The sequence below is a fragment of the Castor canadensis genome, chromosome 12 (assembly GCF_047511655.1).
Source record: "Castor canadensis chromosome 12, mCasCan1.hap1v2, whole genome shotgun sequence".
Lineage (NCBI taxonomy): Eukaryota > Metazoa > Chordata > Mammalia > Rodentia > Castoridae > Castor > Castor canadensis.
The window spans coordinates 8,552,217-8,573,881 of record NC_133397.1 but is presented as its reverse complement, the minus strand read 5'-3'; the positions used below and the strand labels follow the sequence as shown (position 1 = coordinate 8,573,881).

The 21,665-nt window shown below is 46.2% G+C and overlaps 1 protein-coding gene across 11 annotated transcripts in view; it reads right to left on the bottom strand.

The window, feature by feature from the left end:
* The window catches only part of Atp6v1c2 (ATPase H+ transporting V1 subunit C2), a 46,552-nt gene extending 45,042 nt beyond the window's left edge, over window positions 1-1,510 (bottom strand). Inside the window, exons 1-2 of one of the 11 annotated variants that reach the window (XM_074049173.1) lie at window positions 1,356-1,510; window positions 326-385 (exon numbers count right to left, since the gene is read on the bottom strand). The gene's annotated coding sequence lies outside the window, so the exon portion shown is untranslated. Of the gene's footprint in view, window positions 1-325; window positions 386-828; window positions 922-1,355 lie in introns of those variants that run through there. The other 10 variants (XM_074049176.1, XM_074049167.1, XM_074049169.1 and 7 more) reach the window with 10 other exon arrangements.
* Between the last annotated feature and the right edge of the window lie 20,155 nt (window positions 1,511-21,665).

The following is a 21,665-nucleotide window of genomic DNA, read 5'->3' as shown; positions in this document are numbered from 1 at the left end:
TTTCTGTCCTTACACAGCGTATTTTGTGGAATACAGAATGGGGGTGGCTGAGGAATGAGATACAGAGGGATTTTCTCAAAAGACCATCAAAGCCAAACTCCAGATCTTAAGTGGCCAACTTTGAGGTTGATGTTGGCTTTCCAAATAGACTTCGGAAGGGCCTCTCTTTTTTTAAAATAAGAAGGGGGACAGGCAGGGGCTGCGAAGTCTTTTGCGTGGAGGAGGTGCCCACTGCTCAGGGCTGGGTAGTGTGATGGGTCCTCAATTCAGTTCACTGTGGGGCCTGGAAAGTCGATTCGTTCTGCTCATTCAAACGTGTACACACCCACACCTTCCCCGCGGCCGGTTCTCCCGCCCGTGGCCTCCGCAGAGCGTTCCTGGATGTCTGGAGAAAAAGCAGAGTAACATCGGAATAGCAAGAGCCCATCTCCAGTCCCGGGGTACTTTTTCTGACTCCCTCTCTCACCCCGACCAGAGATCCTCAGTCCCTCCTAACCCTGCACAGACCAAACGCAGTTCCTTTCCATCATGACTGCCAATGGCCTGGGGACAAACTGGCTCTGCGCAGCACCTGGGGCAATGCCACCTGCCGGGCCAGGGAGAATGCGGCGTGGACACCGACTTCCCACGCTCCCATTGAGAAAGCAAGGATCAGGGCTGCGCGGACGCACGTAAGCGCACCGGGGACTTGAGACAAGGGGGACGCTGGGTGCCAAGAGTCTCCCCACGCACACACATACACATGCTGCGGCCTCGTCGCGGCCTCTGCACTTGTCCCCACCCTCACCCCATCCCCGCCTGGTGTGTCCACCCCGCGCGCGTGCTTACCCGGAGCGGCGGGGCGCGCCGCGCTGTCGGGGCTGCAGGTCACCGGCCGGGCGCGGGGCGCGGGGCGGGAGGCGGGAGGCACGGCCGCAGCGAACGGCCGGCTCCCAGGAGGCAGCGGCTGTGCGGCCCCGCGCGCCCCGCCCCGTCTTTTATCCCGAGCGCGGGAGGCGGCCCCGGGTCCCCGCCGGACATTTGCATATCGGCCGCCCGCCTCCCGCCGCGTCGCGGGCTTGGGGACCTGCGCCCCGCACGATGCGGAGCCGGACGCACAGGGGTCGCGGTCCCTGCAGGGCTTCCCGAGGCCACTACGTGCGCAGGCTGGGCTGCTGGGGGTGCGGGGGAGCAAGTCCCGGTTCTCCAGCCCCGCGATTTAGCAGCGCCGCCCGCAAGGGAAGACGACTTCAACGAGGCAGAAACTGGAAAGGATTCCGAGCGCGGGACGCCCAGTCCTTCCCGATGTCCTCGCTGCTGCCTCCCAGTCCCCGGCCCCTACCCCATAGTGACCCGCCGGGTCCCCGGGGAATCACCTGGTCGCGTGTTCCCGAAGCCCGTGCGCGAGAGACAGTGCTGACCCGTGGAAAGCAACGCAACAGGTTCACAGATGTTTGGGAACGCACACCTGGGGAGAGGAGCGGCTGTTCGCCTGGCCCTGTGGGCAGGAGCTTGCCCCTGATTGCCCAGGAAACACCCACCTCACCCCACCCACCTTCCCAATTGCCCTGTGTATCGTGGGGAGTTAAAGCTGCTCGGATTGGATTTAAGGAGTAACTTTGATTCAGCGCTTGCACGGCGTGCGTAAGGCCCTGGGTTCGATCCCCAGCGCTACAAAAAAGGAACTAAATTAAGTTGTATGGGATTTCACTGTGGCTAGTGAGGCCTACCTAGCCAGCCTAGTAAATTCGTCTTTGGCTCTGAGTCCCAAGAACCTCAAAATTAACTGATCGATTAATTAATTAAAGCTATTAGGATCATGGTGGGAGTTCATGTGTTATCTAAAATCAAGAAGGAAGACCCCCCCCCAGAAGTTAACCTGTGAATGTTAAAAAGAAGACTCAAATGAAATTTTAATTAAATTAAAAAGAAGACAAAATTTTATTTTATTTATTTATTTATTTTGCAATATTGGGGCTTGAATTCAGGGACTACACCTTGAACCACTCCACCAGTCCAATTTTTTGTGTTAGGTTTCTTCGAGATAGGGTCTCGCATACTATTTGCTTGGTCTGGCTTTGAACAGTGCTCCTTCTGATCTCTGCCTCCTGAGTAGGCAGGATTACAGATGCGAGCCACCGGCACCTGGCTCAAAATGAAATTAAAAAAACCAAAAAAACAACAACAAAAAAAACCCTGAGAATTCACTTTCTCTGGAGTGAAGAGAAACTTCCCCCCCCTACTGGGGGTGGGTAGCTCAGGGGTAGAACAGGAGCTTAGCATGCATGAGGTTATGGGTTCAAACCCCAATACTGCAAAAAGAAAACACCAATAACAACACAAACCTTTAGGATTATTCTTTGAGGGGGTGTTGAAGATATTTGTTGCTTTCTTGAGAAAGGACTCCCCCTGCTATATAAAACTGTCCTTATCAACCAAATTCTTACGAATGCTTTCCCACCCTTGGGAAAATGTTTGATGTGGTCTGAGACTTAAGCTGTCTGTGGCCATATGGTGGGGTGGGAAGCTGATCCTGCACACAAAAGTGGCTTTAAGATCACAAAGTGATCACACCGCGATGCTATTGTGACTTGGAACTCCCCAGCACAGCACCTGCAGTGGGCATCATTGTTATTGGGACACTGCGTTAGTCAGTCCTTACAACACCTTCCTGAGGGAAGACACCTGAAACCAAGGGATGAGGAAACCAGCTTGCACAGGGAGGGTAAGTGGCTATTCCAGGGAAGGCATGGCCTCATTGGACAGGAATCTGTGAGGTGGTCTCAATCTTGATCTTTGAGTCTTTTTTTTTTTTTTCCAGCCAGGGAAAACAGCATGGTAGAGCTGGGGCCAGACCTCACTTACAAATGAACACAGGGATGCTGGCAGGAGTTTTGTGACTTGCCCTGTGTTGACTTGGTTAATGCAAGAGCTGTGAGTGCAAAGTATGCTGGTGATCCGAGACTCCCAGCAAGCCTGCAGGACTGGGTCATCACTCACGGGAATCTGTGCTGTCCCTCCAATGTCAGAACCATTGACTTAGCTTCCCCCAGCTGGGGCAACACGTTTAGAAGTGCCTCTGACTTTGCTTCTGGCCTGATTCTTTAGAAAATCCTGGTTTCCTCTAACTTGTTTGTTGCTGTAATAGAAGTCAGACACAGCTAGGGTGTAGGTAAGTGGGATAGCGTTGCCTGATATGCAAGGGCCTGGATTTGATTCCCAGCACTAAACTAAAAGAAAGTCAAGCTGGGTATGGTGGGACAGGCCTGTAATCCCAGCACTCAAGTAAGTGTCGGAGGCAGGAGGATTACTGAGTTCTGTAGCTTGGGCTACATAGTGAGGTCCTGTCTCAAAAATTAATTAAATTTAAAAGTCAGGCACAAATAACTCCTGGACATCTGATGGAAAACAGTCAGGACCTACAGCCTGTCTTATCTTCATCTACATCTTGCTGCTCAAAGTCTGAATTTTCTCTGGTTTTTCAAATATTGAAGTTTCTTGTTAGTATATGAATTTATATTGGATGGTGACCTCTGCTTGGCTTTTTCCATGTAACCTTTCCTGCTCCTTATAAAGGTAATTCTATGCTTACTATAAAGAATTTAGAAAACAGCCGGGTACTGGTGTGGTGGCTCACATCTGTAATCCTAGCTGCTCAGGAGGCAGAGATCAGGAGGATCTCAGTTTGAAGCTAGCCCAGGCAAATAGTTTGCAAGACCCTATCTTACAAATATTCAACACAGAAAAGGGCTGGTGGAGTGGCTCAAATGGTAGAGTGCCTGCCTGGCAAGCATGAGACCCTGAGTTCAAACCTCAGTACCACACATATGTGCACACACACACAAAATTAGAAAACAGAAATGTATAAAGAAGAAAGTAAAAATAGGCTGTAACATGCAAATTCTCCTTGCTACCTTTAATGCATATACAGATATGGACTTTTTACATGACTGACCTCATCAAGTTTGCCATCCTACTGCTGATTGCTTTTTTAAAGAATAACAACTTCATTACATATAATTCACACATAATAAAACTTGACCTTTTAAAGTGCACAATCCAGTGGTTATAGCTAGTTTTCAGTTGTGCAACCATGAGCACAATGTAATTTTAGAACATGACATCACTCCAAAAGATAATCTTATACCATTAGTAGTCATTGCCGGCTCCTCCCACCCTCACGCCTTGGCAACTGTCAGTGACTCTGCCAGAAGCTTCAGAGTGCAGGCTTTTTGCGCACATATGGTGTACATATATATCCCTAAGTGGAGTTTCTGAGTGATAACTGTAACTTTTTTGGTGATACTGGGGTTTGAATGCTTGCTAGGCGGGTGCTCTAATACTTGAGCCACTCCATCAGCCCTTTTTTGTGAGGGGTTTTTTCAAGATAGGGTCTCTTTAACTATTTGCCTGAGCTGGCTTCAAACATGATCCTTCTGATCTCTGCCTCCCGAGCAGCTGGGATTACAGGTGTGAGCCACCAGCACCTGGCTGATAACTGTAACTTTACATTTGACATTTTGTAGAACTGCCAGACTATTTTTCTAGTGGTCAAAGACAATTTCATTGATATTAATATTGCCACTCCACCCATGGCTATCTTTTTCCATTTATTTACTTTCAGCCTCTCAGTGTGTTTGTTTGCTTTTTAAAAATTAAAAAAATAATTGAATTTTTTTTTGAGACAAGGTCTTGCTATGTAGTCAAGGCTGTCCTGGAATTGGCAAGCCTCTTGCCTCCCAAGTGCTGGAATTACAGGTGTTCAAGACAACACCCAGCCTTCAACTGTATCTTATCAGCAAAGAAGAATCCAATGTCATCACCAGTTTATCACAGCTCTGAACTTGAGTCAATCTCAAAGCCAAATAATGACTCCTTGTTGGACAACTGAGAGAGAGAGAGTGAGAGAGAGAGAGAGAGAGAGAGATGTTGTTCATGAGGCTTTTGATTTGCAGTTCTCAAAGGCAATCACATCTGTACCTATTAGTTATGCACTGATTTAGGGTTTTCTCTGAAGGTTTCCTATAAGTGAGATCAGACTTTAACACAGAAAGACAGGGAGCCCATTCCCTTGGTATATCAGGAGAACACAATATATCACTGTGTGGGAAAGCTGTTGTCCTCCATCTATTACCTGAAGCAGAATTAAACAACCCATTCTCTGGAATTTTATGCAGCCATGAAGAAGAACGAAATGTTATCATTCACTGGTAAATGGATGGAATTGGAGAACATCATTCTGAGTGAGGTTAGCCTGGCCCAAAAGACCAAAAATCGTATGTTCTCCCTCATATGTGGACATTAGATCAAGGGCAAACACAACAAGGGGATTGGACTTTGAGCACATGATAAAAGCTAGAGACACAAGGAAGGGGTGAGGATAGGTAAGACACCTAAAAAACTAGCTAGCATTTGTTGCCCTTAACGCAGTGAAACTAAAGCAGATACCTTAAAAGCAACTGAGGCCAATAGGAAAAGGGGACCAGGAACTAGAGAAAAGGTTAGATCAAAAAAAATTAACCTAGAAGGTAACACCCACGCACAGGAAATCAATGTGAGTCAATGCCCTGTATAGCTATCCTTATCTCAACCAGCAAAAACCCTTGTTCCCTCCTATTATTGCTTATACTCTCTCTACAACAAAATTAGAAATAAGGGCAAAATAGTTTCTGCTGGGTATTGAAGGGGTGGGGGGGAGAGGGAGGGGGCGGAGTGGGTGTAAGGGAGGGGGTGGGGGCAGGGGGGAGAAATGAACCAAGCCTTGTATGCACATATGAATAATAAAAGAAAAATAAATAAATAAACAACCCATTCTCTACCCCTACACACACCCCAAAATCTGTTGCTAAAAGACTAGACGTTTATGCTCCTTCATCACTACTTTCAAAGTACTCTCCAGGAAGCTGCCAGTTGCTCACACCTGTAGTCCCAGCTACTCAGGAGGCAGAGATCAGGAGGATCGTGGTTCAAAGCCAGCTCAGGGAAATACGTCATGAGACCCTATCTAAAAACACCCTTCACAATAAAGGGCTGGTGGAGTGGCTCAAGGTATAGGCCCTGAGTTCAAACTTCAGTACCTCAAAAATAAATAAATACAATACAATACTCTTCAGAGGACTGGTGCGTGGATCAAGAGGTAGAGTGTTTGCCTAGCACATGCAAGGTCTTGAGTTCTATCCCCAGTACTCCCCAAATTTAAAAGAAATACTTCAGAACTAGGGACATGGCTCAAGTGTAGAGTGCTTGTGATATCCTGAGTTCAATCTCCACTACTGCCAAAACAATAAATAAATAAAATACTCCCCAGGTTAGGAAAATTGAGAGCCCAGAGCATAGTGAGTACTGTCTCTTCCTGAGAATAAAGGCTGGGAAGAAATGCCATCATCTCAAATCATCTATAGCTTGCAGTGATTTGGCTTTGGTGAAATATCCCCAAATATTTCTGCAGCTGGCACAGATGGCACATAGGCCAGCTGAAGTCTGCGCAAGATCAAACAGTCCCTTCAGGTTTGGGAACCAGAAGGACAGGGCTGGCCTGGTTGGTGTGTTGTTCTCTGGCCACTCCCAGGTGGCACACTGTGGACGTCCTTATTTCCTCATACTATCAGCCACTGGAGGAGGCACTTTCCGAATGGGGCACAGACATGATTGCATTCAGATGGGCTGATGAGAAGAACACCGAAAGGCTTCCCAGAGCAGCAGCTCTGCAGTAAGGAAATTGTAAGTGGAATTGTCCCACAGACTCAATCTGGTGGAGCACAAACAGGTCAGACAATTGGATAAGCTGCTTAACCACACTGAGTTTCAGGTTTCCCATCTGAAAAAAAAAAAAAAAAAAGCACAATACCATCTACTTTTCAGAGGATAAGGCAGAACAGTGCTTCTGGCAAGAGTGCCTGAACCCAAGTCCCTTTCATTTCTCACTCTCCCACTTTCCAGACGTTCTGGAGTATTTACATGCTAAGTGTGACACAAGACCATCCTTTTGTTTTTCCAAGGGACTAAAATACTTAGATGTTTTGTCTTTTGGCCAAGAACCCTTGTGGCTTTAGGACAGCCATCATGATGGTTGTCACTTTTTTGTTCTAGAAAATAAGATAGGGAGTTCTTGTGATTTGCCCAAGTGTACACAGGCTCCTCTGTTCATTCCCTCATTAAAAAGTGTTTTCTCCCTAGTGGCTGCAGGGCACTGTGGGCTATGCAAAAATATTTCAGAATTTTCAGATTAGAGTAGAGCAAAGCAAGTGTGGTAAACAGAAGAGCAAGCAGCGCCAAATCACTTAGGGATGAAGACTACACACCAGGCAGGACATAATACCTGCATAGAAATGAGGTAGAGATGATCAAGAAAGGCCACAGTCCTCACTTCACAGGCAAGGAGACAGGCTCTGATAGGAGCACAGGTGGTGATACACCTGGGACTTAAAATCCACCCTTCTGCCACCAAAGCCTATTGTACTACAAGACCTAGGTCACCCCCTGTCCATTCATGGCCAGACACAGTCACTAGCTCTCTGCCTATAGGTACAGGCCTGGCTCTCCCGCTTGCTACTGAGTGAACGCAAACAAATCCCTTAATTCAGAGAACTTTTCATGGATTATAATGTCTTATAACATTGTCCTATTAAATTATATGGCAAAGGGGCCAGTTAACAGTCAGCAATCAGCAAAAGTATGCTGTTAGTACGTGCTGCCTAAAGAGGCTCCAGATCTTTTTTCTTTTCCTTGGGTTCTTTTGGAAGATCCCAATTCAGCCTTGCTGTGAACATATGCACCTTTGACACTCATGCATCTGGTTACTTCAGACATATCTTTGATTAATAAGGCCTTGGAGGAGCCACAGAGACCCTGGCTGCACGGTCAGAGTCCCTGCAGTGAAAGAAGGAAGTCAAGTACAAAACCAGGGCTTTGGGAAGAGGCTTTGGGCTACAATGAAGACCCCCCTCCCGTGGAGTTTTGAGCTCTGGCTTTGAGTGAAAAGGACCTGACAACAAATACTAGTTTTGTTATTTATTAGTTACCCAACCTCTCAGCACCTTGGTACCCTCATCTATAAAATGACTCTTCAAGGTCTGGTTGGAGAGTTGTGATAAACTCTGAGTTCAGTCTTAGCACTAAAAACATGGAGAAAGAGAGAGAGTTAAATGAGCTAAGTGTTCGTCTTGGGCTGGAGATGTAGCTCAGTGCAGAGTGCCGGACTAGCATGTGCAAGACCCTGGGTTCAGTGCTCAGCACTTGAAAACAATAAAGAGTTGTGATGACGATGGAGTAAGATAACGCCTGCAAAACATCTCACTGTGCCTGAGCTCTCAGTGCAGCTCTTACCATTTCATTCATACCATAGGCTTCAGCATGCCAGGAGTCACATCTACGTTGTTCACTGTCAAAGTCTTAGTGCTAAGTGCTCAGTGACTATTTTTCGATCAATGTACCTAAAGCGAGGAGTTTAAATGCTGGACGCTCAGGGACACTGAGTGAGAGTTGTTTCGCTCTTTTTAGATTTAAGAAGATTATGAAGATGTTACACTATATATCAGTATCGGGTGTCTATGTTTTGGACAAGTGACATTCACAGTCACTGTATTATGTTTATAAGTCTGAAAATCGAGAGCCACCTTTATGTCCACAAAATGCAACGGGACAAATAATGATATAATCGTGATGTCATTAAAACTGTCTCAGGGGAATGGATGTATGCCCCAAGTGGTAGATCGCCTGCCTAGCAAGCATGAGGCCCTGAGTTCAAATCCCATACCACCAAAAACTGGTTTAGGGCTGATAGTGTAATTCAGTGGTAGAGTGCTTGCTTTGCATGCATCAGGCCATAGGCTTGATCCCAGCACCACAAAAAAAGAAAAAAAATTTAGGGGACTATTAAGAGGCATAGCACAGATCTTAAAACTTTAAGTGAAAACCAGGCATGTGGGTACATACCTTTAACCCTAGCATTTGGGAGGCTGACTTAGGAAGATTGCAAGTTCTAGGTCAGCCTGGGTTACACAGTGAGACACTGTCTCAAAAAACCAAAACATTTAAGTTAAGTTGAAAATCCAAAATCAAGATTTTGTAAGAAGTTATATATAAAGACAATAAATATAGGGCATACTGGTATGGTTTGAAGGTAGCCTGTTCTCTCTGAGACTCCTGCTGGAGCTGAATCACATGGTGAAGTATTAAGAGGGGGAAACTTGCCAGGTACTGTGGTCCATGCCTGTAATCCAAGTGCTCAAGAGGATGAGGCAGGAGGAATGCAAGTTGAAGACCAACCTGGGCAACATAGCAAGCCCTCTCTCAAAAATATAAATGAATAATTTTTAAAAAGAGAGTGAAAACTTAATTAGCTACAGTGTTTGGAGATAAGCCCTTTGGAAGAGCATTTAGGATTAAATAAAGTCACCAGAGTGGAGTCCCATGATTAAATACTGGAGGTTTTACAAGAAGCCAGTGAGTAGAGGCCTGCAAAAGGAGATTTTCCTCATGTTGAATGGTTACTTTTTACTTTAACAGGCTCACACCTGTAATCCTAGCTACTCAGGAGGCAGAGACTAGGAGGACCTCAGTTTGAAGCTAGCCCCAGGCAAATATTTTGAGAGACCCTATCTCCAAAAAAAAAAAAAAAAAGGTTGGCAGAGTGGCTCAAGCAGTAAGAGCCCTTGCCTAGCAAGCACAAAGCCCTGAGTTCCACCAAATTTTTTTTTCAACCTTACAGAAAATGTGCAAGAATAGCACAAAGGAATGTCCACAGATATGAAGATATATAGCTATATGGTGGAAATATATGTATAAAGAGAAAGTCATGGAATAGGACTTGGTGGTGCATGCCTGTAATCTCAGCACTCAGGAGGCAGAGGCAGGAGAGTTGCAGGCCAGCATAAGCTACAAAGCAAGGCCCTGTCTTAAAAAAACAAAACCAAAGAGAAGCCTGTGCCAGTGGTTTATACCTATAATTCTAGCTACTGGGGAGGCTAAGATTGGAAGGATCATAGTTCCAGGCCAGCAGGCGCAAAAGTTCATGAGACTCAACTTCAAAAAATAGCTGGGCATGGTGGTTTGTGCCTGTCATCCCAGCTATGTGGGAGGCTGAGATCAGGAGGATCACGGTTCCAGGCAAGCTCAAACAAAAAAGTTTGTAAGACCCCATCTCAAAAGAAAAAAAAATGACTGGGCACCTGTGGTATACACCTGTAATCCTAGCTACTCAGGAGGAAGAGATCAGGAGGATTGGGATTCAAAGCCAGTCCCAAGCAAATAGTTCACAAGATCCTATGTCAAAAAAAGCCATCACACACAAAAAAAGGGCTGGCAGAGTGACTCAGGCAGTAAGAGCACCTGTCTAGCAAGCATAAGATCCTGAGTTCAAACCCCAGCACTGCCAAAAAAAAAACTGAAAGTGGTGGCATGTGTCTGTCATCCTAGCTACAGTGGGACATGTAAAATAGGAGGATTGTGATCCAGGCTGGCCTGGGCAGAAAGTGAGACCCTATCTCCAAAATACCCAGAGCAAAAAGGGCTGGAGGCATGGTTCAAACCCTACCTTGCCAGGCAAGTAAAGCACCTGAGTCCTGAGTTCAAACCCTAGTCCCTGCAGGGGGAGAAAAAACTGAGAGAGAGAAGAGAGACAGAAAGGAAGAGAGGAGAGGGGAGCGAGAGCCTGTATGTAGTAAATATTGAATGATGATTGCATTATATACTTAGATATAATTATTTTTTGCACCATTTGAGAACAAGTTGAAGGCGTCCATTACCATACCAGTCCAGCCCGTCAGCTGCCCGTTTCTCCAAGGTGCAGTTTCCTTTTAGCGCACAATTTAGTACACAGAGGTACCTGTACATCTTTGCTTCTGAGCTCTCAGTGAACAGACAGGAAATGACTAAGTTCTCTATCCTGTTTCCCACCCACAAGTCACAGTCTGGCTCCCCATTCTGCCTTGAGGTCACCCCAGGGAGCCATAGACTCCATGGAGGTCATGGTCACCAAGCTCGCTGTCCCTCCCCATTCTAGTCTCCATGTAACTCCGCACACTCCCTCTTCAGTCCCTCTTCCTGTCCCATCTCAACCCCTATATCTATAACCTCTGGAATTCCTGTCCTCATCAACAACATCCCCACAACCCTGCTGCGTCCAGTCCCACCACCTCCCTGTGCTTTGCCCCTGAGGACACTGTTTTTCTCAGAGCCTTCTTAAGGGGTGACCCTTCTCCCCACACCAGCCTACCAGAACCCGTGATGCTCAGGAAGGAGGTCTCCAAAAGGGAGGAAGCTTCTGCATGGCCCTTGGGTACCACGTTTGTGATGTTGTTACAAAAAAGGACTTTAGGATACATCCCAGTAGATATCAAGAAAGTGTATTAGTAAAGCAAAGCATAGATAAAAAAGATAGCACACAACCCAGACATGTACAATGAGTGCTCAAATGTCAGCTATTTATGGTGAAAAAGTGGGTTGGGGGTTTGGCTCCAATTCACCTTAGGAGAAGTTCTTCCCTTTGTTTTGACACCTGGTATGTTTAATCATTCCTGCCGTTGCACTGTTTTATCGATTGGGCCCAATTATTTCAAGGTTGGCCAGCTCATTAAATTTGGGTCATTATGACATAAATGTTTGAACATCCCTTTAAACAAAGGATGGGTCCTGCCAGATGCTCCACTCAAGACAGGTGTCCATCTTTGAGATAAGTGTTTTCCTTTGTAAACACTTTTTGTTCCCAGAGGAGTAAATTTTCCCAAGAGTTCCCTCCCTTCCCCCAAGGAGAAGTGTCTTTCTTTAAGATATCCTTGCTCAGTTTCCAATCACTATTTATTTGGACAAGTCGTCAAGGTCAGAGGGAGGGAGCTACTCCTTTTCCCCTTATTATCTTTATTTATACTAAACATTGCAGCCTGTAAAGTTTAAAGCAAAGAAAACAGTATCTGCCTGCTTTTAGCCAAGCCATTCGTTATCACAATGCTTACCTCTGAGTTCCCGGCTGTGGGTTCCCATGCCTCATTTTCCCTGATCTGTCCTGCTTTGGGGGTTACTATATTGGAAAGAGAAGCTTACACATACCACCCACCACCCCTCCTTATTGTGACCTAGAGACCCCCAAGATAGTCTAGCGTTCTGCCCCCGCCCCACTGCCATCCCCACTGAAGTGTTATGCTTGACAATGTCACCAGAAGCCAAAAGGATTCTGACTACCTCCTGTCTCCTAGAGCCAAATATGTTTTTATAATTTTCTTTTCTTTCTTTTTTTTTGAGACAGAGTCTCATTATGCAGCCCAGGCTGGCCTCAAACTCCTCCTGCCTCAGTCTCCTGAGTGCTGGTATTACAGGTGTGCATCATCACATCTGTCCTACTTAAATCCTTTTCTAGAGATCACGTCTATCAATCCTTCAATGCAGAGTCTTGGTCACTGATGGTGACCCCTGACACTGTCCCTGTGTCCCAGTCTCTGACATTGTCAGGATAAAGAATGGGAAGGTGAACCAGGTGCTGGTGGCTCATGCCTATAATCCTAGTGACCAAGGAGGCAGAGATCAGGAGGATTGTGGTTTGAAGCCAGTCCAGGCAAATAGTTCATGAGACTCAATCTCAAAAAAAACCCCTCACAATAAAGGACTGGTGGAGTGGCTCAAGGTGTAGGCCCTGAGTTCAAGACCCAGCACTACAAAAACAAGAATGGGAAGATGGCACTGTCCCTATTGCCAGAAGAGAGGGAGACCTCTCCTTTTTCTTGGGTACTTGCCTACAGAAATGTGTGTTTGTAAATCCTGCCAGTGTCTTTCTGATACATTTGTAAACCTTTTAAAAGGAAAAGAGGTCTCTGGTCAATGTTGCAGCCCAGAAATATTTTCCTTAAGGGCCTGGAGCCACCTGTTTGAAAAGTAAACATCATGGAAGACAGTGCTCTGATTTTTCTGATGGTCATAGAGGACCAGAACTTTCATTTTTCCTCTGAATAAAGGCAATTAACCAACCCCCTAGCCACCCTAATTACCAGGGGAATTAAGATGAACTATGAAAATGCATAATGCACATGAAGACAAGTCTTGTTCACCTTGACTTAGCTGCTTGACCATCTCTCTTTAATCTCAGCAGAGTAAAGACAGATTAAATCAGTCTGTGATTTGCATGACTCTGATTTAATGCTCACTCAATAATAAAATTGCTCTTTTTCTTTTCTACATTTGTGGGCTGGCAGAGACTTTTATTTTTAATTTTTCCCCCAATAGTACTACTTCCATTTTCTGCTTCATTTCCCTGGTATTGTACCTTCCTGCCCCAGGAGGACCCAAATCCATCCTTCCTGCCTCTGTGGGTCTGTCACCTGTCCTGCCTCTGTCTGTCCTGCCCACACCAACTTCTACTCCGTGGTTCGCTCGACTTTCTTAGCTGAACTTACATTGCTTTGTGGATGGGTACAACCCAATTCTACTTCATGCTGACGTCCAGCAGCAAGCGGAAGGCTGGTGACAACTCACTCGTGCAGAGTGACTGGTCTCATTTTAAGTGTGTGACCTGGGACTCAGGTCCAGCCCTTGACACAGCCCACAGACAACCTACATGGCATTTTCTCTGACCCATTCTCTCTCCTACCTCCCACTCTGCTGCTCTTCTCTTCACACCTCTCATTCCTCTTCTACCCTCTCCCCCCTCAACAGAGGACTTTGCTCCCCAACTTTCTGAGAAAACTGCGTCACAGTAGACTCTCACCAGCCCCCCTTGCCACGTACAACAATGAACCCAAAATGAGTCCAAGGCCTAAGAGTAAGAGCTGAAATCATAAAACCCTTAGAAGAAAATATTAGAACAAGCCTTTGTTGACCTTGAGTTAGGAAAATGATCCTTTGATAGAACATTAAAATTCGTAAACAACAAAAAGAAAATAGATAAAAGAACTTCATCAAAAATGTTTGCTTCAAAGGATGCCATCATGAAAGCGAAAAGCCAGGGACAGAGGGTGTGGCTTAAGTGGTACAGTGCTTGCTTAGCCAGCAAACACGAGGCCCTGAGTTCAATCCACAGTCCTGGGTGGGGGAGATGGGGAAGGAGTGACAAGACGACCCACAGAATGGGAGAACGTGGTCAGGGTGATGGTGCACACAGCTATAATCCCAGCACTCAGAAAACCAAGGCAGGAGTATTGTGAGATTAGAGACCAGCCTGGGCTATATAACAAATTCCAGGCCAGCCTGAGTCACACAGCCAGACTCTTTCTCAAAAGGGGTGGGGGGCACAGGCTGGGGTGTAACCCCATAGTGGAGTGCATGCTTAGCATGTGGGAGGCTCTGGGTTAGATCACAAAAAGATATCCAACATCCTTGATTATTGAACAGATGCAAATACAACTATGAGTAAATGCCACTTCTCATATTCTGATTTGTTGTGGAGTCTTGCTATGTTGCGGGGGCTGGCCTTGAACGTGCCTCAGCTTCCTGAGTTGCTGGGATTATAGACATGTACCACTACACCCGACTTTTTTTTTCAAAGAAAGGAAAACAGCCTGTGTTTACAAGAATGTGGGTTGATTGAACCCTCACACATGGCTGGTGGGAATATAAAATGGAGCTGCTTTAGAAAATCAGTTTGGCAATTCCTTAAATGTTAAACAGAGTTCCCACATGACACAGCAATTCTACTCCTGCAAATATTTTGGAATTGAAACACATGTTCATGCAAAAACCTTATGAACACTTTTTTTTCTTTTCTTTCTTTCATTTTTTTGAGACTGGATTTCATTGTATAGCTCAGGCTGGCCTGGAACTCTTGATCCTCCTGCCTCAGGCTCTGTAGTACTGGGATTACAGGTGTGTCTCACCATACCTGGCATATGCAGAGGTTAATAGCCACATTAAAAAAAATTTTTTTTTTAATTTTTGCTGTCAGAATCCAACCCAGAGCCTCACATGAACTCCACCAATGAGTCACACCCCAACCAGAAGCATCCATCAAATGAAAACAACCCCAAGGCCCAGGAGCAAATGCATAAATAAAGTGTAGCATATTCTACAATGGAATTTATCCTTCATTAACGAGTGGAGACAGACACGAGCTTCACATGGACAGGCCTAGGGGAAGGAAGCCTGCCACGAGGCAGCACAGTGTGTGTGTGGCTCTCTTACGTGGAAGTCCAGAGACAGAAAGCAGATTTGTGGCTGCCTGCAGGTGGGGGCAGTTGGGGGACACGGAGTTTCTTCCTGGAGTGATGAAAATGTTTGGAAGGCCACGTAGAGATGGTGCACATTCTGTGGCCGTGCTAAGCAAGCACTGGATTGTCCAGTTTTACTGGCAAGTAGGTGAATTTATAGCTTGAAAAAACCTGTTATATAAAAACAAAGGAAGCAGCTGCAAGTGGTGTCTACTGAGCAAGGTAGCTTAGAGCTGGGGTAGGCTCAAGTGGGAGAGTACTTGCTTAGCAAGCTGGAGGTTCTGGGTTCAAACCCCAGTACTGGAGGAAAAACAACCAACAGTCAACTGAGGTAGAGCTGCCTTTGACCCGGGTGCCTGCAATCCCAGCTACTCAGCAGGCAGAGATCAGGAGGATTGCAGCTTGAAGCCAGCCAGGCAAATAGTTCCCAAGACCCTATCTCAAAAAAAACCCTTCACAGAACAAAACACAGCTGGTGATGTGGCTCAAGTGGTAGTGTGCCAGCCTAGCAAGCTTGAGGCCTGGAGTTCAAACCCCAGGGCTGAAAAAAAAAAAACCCCAAAAGAGAGAGAGAGAGAATGAGCTGCCTTTGAAACCCTTCTTGTTCTTTATGTGGATCCCGTCCCTCTCAAGGCTGCAGTCCTCATCTGCCACAGTCACCGTACACTGAGCTGCAGGAGGGCCACTTGTGACCATATTCAGACTTAGCACCTCGCCTGCAAAAAGCAGCTTGCCAGTGTATCTTTGTCTTATATGAATTCTCATAATTATTTCCATAAACATAGTTTATATTAAATATTCATTTAGTAAACACATGTTGTCATTGCCTTAATAGGACATCTTTCATTCGCCTGATAAACATTGCTAAGTTTCTGAGAAACACTGATTAATAACTTCAGAGGTCAGGAATGTCAGATTCTCCAAATACTTGCCTTCTGTTTTGATCACAACACTGCAGCCAGCATTGCTGGGAGTGACCCAAAATGAAGGTGGCACCTGACCCCCAGCCCAACTTCCAGTTCCCTCCCTGGTCCCTCAGTCTGCAGCCAGCTCTGGTGACAATCCAGATGAGTCCATCCTCTTTCTGAATTGTCCCTGTGCCCTGGCACTGGCACAGCATCCCACATGGAATGGGTCCTCCTGGAAGGCTTGCACTGTGGGTTCACCTGGCCTAATGGAAGGAGTCCTGTGTTTGGCAGCAGCTCAATAGGAGGAAATCTGTGGGCAGAGGCCAAGAACACAGGGCAAGGAAGATGTGGACGGTCCTGTTATCCTTGTCCTTTTACTCCACTGAGAGCCTCCTGTGACAGAGGCAGTGTCCACACTCCCTTGCTCCAGAGCCTTAGGAGGACCACTCAGGCAGCAGCTGGCTGCGTAGAGAGCCAGATGAGGCTCCTCCTCACCATTTTCTTAAAGAGGTCTGACTGGGTGTGGTAGTACACACCTGTAATCCAAGCTACTCAGGAGGTGGAGATCAGGAGAATCTCAGTTTGAGGCCAGGTCAGGGAAAAGTTAGTGAGACCCCATCTCAACAAAACAAGCAGGACAGAGGTTGCTATGAGGGAGGAGTAGGTAGGAAGATCACAGTCTGAGGCCGACCTTGGGCAAAAAATCATAAGACCCTATGTGAAAAATAACTTAAAGCAAAAAGGGCTGGGGGTGTGGCTCAAGTTGCTAGAGCACCTGCCTAGCGACTGCAAGGCCCTGAGTTCAAACTGCAGTATGAAAAAAAAAAAAGGTTTTAGAACTGTGGGAGTCACTGTGGACATCTGCACTGATATGGGTGACCTCCTCTCTCCCTGTACATTTGCTGACAGGTGCACAGACCCCCTGTAACAAGTCCCTCACTTTTTTAGCAGCCCTATATCTTCAGGTGTATCCATTTGGAAAATAGCTACTATGCTAATTAATATGCAATTTGGGATATGATGTTAGAAAGAATCCCACCTAACAGCTGTAGCACAGCAGACTGGTTTTCTACAAGTTTCCTGCCCTGGGAACCTCTGAATCTGCTGGTAGAAGGAAGCCATCCAACACCAGCCAGCGCACAAAACCTGATGTTGGACACACTGGTAAACAGGAGAGTCTGGGTCCGCCCTGACTTTGAGCCCTGTGTCCATAGCTGTTGCCACCCAAGGGTTTGAGGGTGCGTGCGGTTCTCTTTTTTGAGACCTGCCCATCCTACCCACTTCCTGGCCATCCCTGCCTTTCTGGCTGTGGTCCTCACCTGGGGCACACTGGGGGCAGCAGACCCTGGGCCTCTCACCTGTGCACCAGACCAAGATGCTTCCATGTCCACGTAGAAGCCCCAGTTCCCGAAGGCTTCTGCCATCTCGTGTGGGAAGGATGAGAGAAAGTGGAGAGCAGCGTATGTAATGACGGGTCCTCAGGGAATACCCACCTTTGGGGCCAATCCCATGGGCTGAAGCATCACCCAAATGAATGCGTGTTGAATGAATAAATGGTTTCATCCATCACTCCCCCTTGCTCAGTGCGCACTCCCGCATCTCGCTTGGTGCAGTTTTTCTCTCCAGCCCCAAAATGGGTGCTTCAGGGTCCCCACGGACAACCCCCAACCGCTGCCTGCGGGCTCCCCTTCCCAAGGACCTTCCCTCTCTGTCCTTTCAGCTGCCCACTCTTGGGGCCACACCCTGCACCTCGTCATCACCTGAAACTGCTCCACCTGTGAAATCGAGAATTCCAGCATCCACTCACCACAACCGGCTGTGCTTCCTGCCCTCTGGCCTCCCTCCCTCTGCACCTTGCCTTACCTCGGACACACACGCCTCTGCCTGTTCCCACTGTCACCTCCTACCATCCAGGCCTGAGCCCGGGCTGCCTGGCTGAACCTCCCTCCCATTCACACCTGGGATCTGTGTGCCCTTCTGCTAATCACCTGCCTTTGGTCCAGCCAAGCCCCACGGAGGGCAGCAAATAGATACCGACTGTCAAAGGGCAAAACTGGAGGTGTAACTCATCCATAGAGTGACTTAATATTCTTTTTAAAAGGATTAAGTTTAAAGTTTGTGTTTTTTTTTTTAACAGTACTAGGGTCTCGGGTATGCTAGGCAAGTGCTCTACAACTTGAACCACCACACTCCCACCCAGAGTTTAAAAGTCCTAATTGTGCTGGGTACCAAGGGCTCACGTCTGTGATCCTTGCTACTTGGGAGGCTGAGATTGGGAGGACTGGGGTTTGAGCCAGCCTAGCCAAATAGTTCATGAGACCCCATCTCCAAAATAACCAGAGCAAAATGGACTGGAGGTGTGGCTCAAGTGGTAGAGCTCCTGCTTTGCAAGCGAGAAGCTGACTTCAAACCCCAGTTCCACCACACACACACACACACACACACACACACACACACACACACATACATGAAAACTTTCTTTTCAGTTCTAGAATGGGTAGGTTGGTTGTATAGACAAAGGCTGACCCACACAGGCACGGAGAATAAAAAGCAGATTGGTCTTTCAAAGTGACTTCCCTTTTCAGGCAGGAACAGAACAACAGGAAAATAACTGATTGTTTAACATCCAATCATTCAGGTTCCTTTTCGGAAGGATTAAAGGCAAGGGGAACTTCATCTCACAGCCATTGAAACTGGGCTGCTTGGGAAATTTGGTGGTCCTGGGGACTGAACTCAACACCTCACACACATTCTCTAGGCAGGTGCTCTACCAACTGAGCCACACAGCCAGCAAATGTACTTTCTTTCTCTGATACGTGCTAAAGGTTTGATATATGCTCTGAGGGGGTTGTTTTCTCTTGATTGAGTTCTAGAAATTCCTTTTTTTTTCTTTCTTTTTTTGAGGCAGGATGTCAACTTGTGGCTCAGGCTGACCTTGAACTTGCAATCCTCCTGCCTCAGGCTCTCAGGTGCTGGGTTTACAGGCATGGACCACCATGCCCAGCTAGGAGTCCTTTATGTATCCTGAATACTAGTCCTTTGTCAGATGCATATTTTCTCTTGGTTTCTATATATCTTGTCTGTTTTCTTCATTGTGTCTTTTGTTCATCACTTGTTAGTGTGTCACTTTACAGCAATGATGACAGCAGAGTGTTAACCAACTGTGGTTCCCTCTGAGCATGGTCTCGTACGGTGGCACAAAACCTTTGCCCTTGACACACTTGTTATTGTCTCTGTTTCCATGGAGCAGGCAGTCCTGGAGCTCAGTAGGCCCCAGTCGAGTCACCCATGATGTGAGTTGCTTTCTTCTGAAGTTAATGGCTTTTGTCTTTTGTTACAAGCTGGTCACTATGAATGCGTTCAGAAAATCAAACACTCGTTAGTATTGCAGTCCAGTTATTCAGATCTGGGCACTGGTGTACACTGGTGTCAATCAGTAGTAATGTGTCAGACGCCCTGTGATCCCTAGTGAGGAAACAAATTCACCTGTGGTCACAATGTCAGCCAATTTTGTCACAAAGGTGGAGACTGTGAAAAGCATTCAAGCCCAGAAGTCACCTTGTGGCCAGTTTGTATTCTACACAGTTTAATTAGCCTGTGTTTTTTCTTTTTTGTTTTTTTTTTCTTTTTTCCTAAGGCAAGCTCATGCTATGTAGCTCAGACTATGTAGCTCAGGCTAGCCTGGACAACTCCCTACAGAGCCCAGCTGACCCTTAGCTTGTGATCCTCCTGCCTCAGCCCCCTGAATGCTGGGATTACAAGTGGGCACCACACACAAAGAATTCGATTCATTAAAATGTCCCCCCGTATTGGCTGGAAATGCATGCGTATTTGCTCTTGGCATTATTTCTTCAGTGTGTGGGCTTGTGATCACAGAGAAAATGTACAACGAGGTAGCATCCACTGTGGCTGGGTGTGGGTGTTTACTGTGCTCTGGTTTGAGGCCTGGGTCCTCAGAGGGTCATCATGGTCAGGGCTAAGGTGTCTTCTGGTCTGTCTTGTAGCCAAGCTGCCCAGCTTTATTTCTCTCCTTCCAAAATTTTTGTCTCTGTGGCTATTTCCTATCCAGCTTTTATTCCTAGTGCAGGCCTGACAATTGGTCCACTGAATGCTGGGCTGTTGAGTGGAACAGACAGGACCAAAAAAGGGAAGGAATAAGGAAAAGCTCAAAGTCTGGCTCTATTATCTTACGGAAATAAGATAACTAAGCCAGGTGCGGTAGCTCACTCCCAGCTACTTGGGAGACCAAGGCGGAGGATCACATGAACTCCTGGCAACCTGGACAACACTTCAAGACCTTGTCAGAAAGAAGGAAGGAGGGAGGGAGGGAGGGAGGAGGGACAGATAAATTAGATAACTAACATTACCTCCTACCACTGCTACCTAAAACACACAAATTAAAGTCCAGTTTAACTTAATTAAGGTGCAGTTTAACCTTGTCCTATCTATAATGTAGATTATAACTCATTCTGGTTCATTTTGGACAATTAAATGCCCGTATTAATAACACTAATGAAAGCAGTAGTAAGTTTATATCAACAACATGTATCAAATACTGTTTCCTTAATACATCATATAATTTTATTTTTTATTTAACTCATTTACTAATTCAGTAGACATTGAGTGTCTCTTACGTGTAATAATTGAAGAAGCAATTTCTCTGAGCCTACTTTTTAAAAACTTATTTATTTATTTGTTTGTTCATTTTTTTTTGTGGTGTTGGGAATGGAAACCAGAGCTTCACGTATGCTAGGCAAGTGACCTACCACTGAGCCACACTCCCAGCCCAGATTACACATTTTATAGTTCATTTTATCATTTGCCACTTGTGGACCTAAACACATTAAAAGTCAGTCTTGGGGGAGGGGGGCAGGGGGGAAGAAATGACGCAAACAATGGTCACACATATGAATAAATGAATAAAAAAGTCAGTCTTATTTTTTAAATGGGCATGGTAGCAAGAGCCTAGAGTCCCAGCTAGTTGGGAGGTTAAGGCAGTAGGATGACTTGAATCCAGGAGATCAAGGCTAACCTATGCAACATTGTGAAATCTTGTCTCAAAGAAAAAAGAAAAAAAGGTAAATCTTTTTAATAGTAAAAAAATTATATAAGCCAGGTGTGGAGGCACATGCATGTAATGACAGCACTCTGGAGACAGATCCAGAGTTCAAGGTCAGCCGGGGCTACACAGGGAAACCCTGTCTCAAAAACCCATGGGCTGGGGATTGAATGCAGGGCCTCATTCATGCTGTGAAAATGCTTGACGACTGAGCTACACCCCCAGCTCTCAACAATAAAAATATTAACTGTACATGCCTTTCCCTGTCCCAGCCATTCCACAAAAAATGGACAAAAGGCTTAATACGAGGTTGTGTGAAAATAAGGAGCACTAGTGTGTACACTGCAGGGCCATCCTTGACGACATCTGTGTTATTGATGTACTGGACTCCAAATGCGGATCCAGGATCCAGAGAAGGACCTGCATGGTAATGTCTTCTTTTACACAGCACTGTCCTCTACAAAGCATTCCCAAATGTGTGACATCACTTGAAACCTGCCTTCCAGAAGCTGTCACCCTAAAGAAGTCATTAATAAATGCCTGAATGGTGCCTAGCTAGTAGAAGAAACTCAAAAAACGTTTGTTGAATGA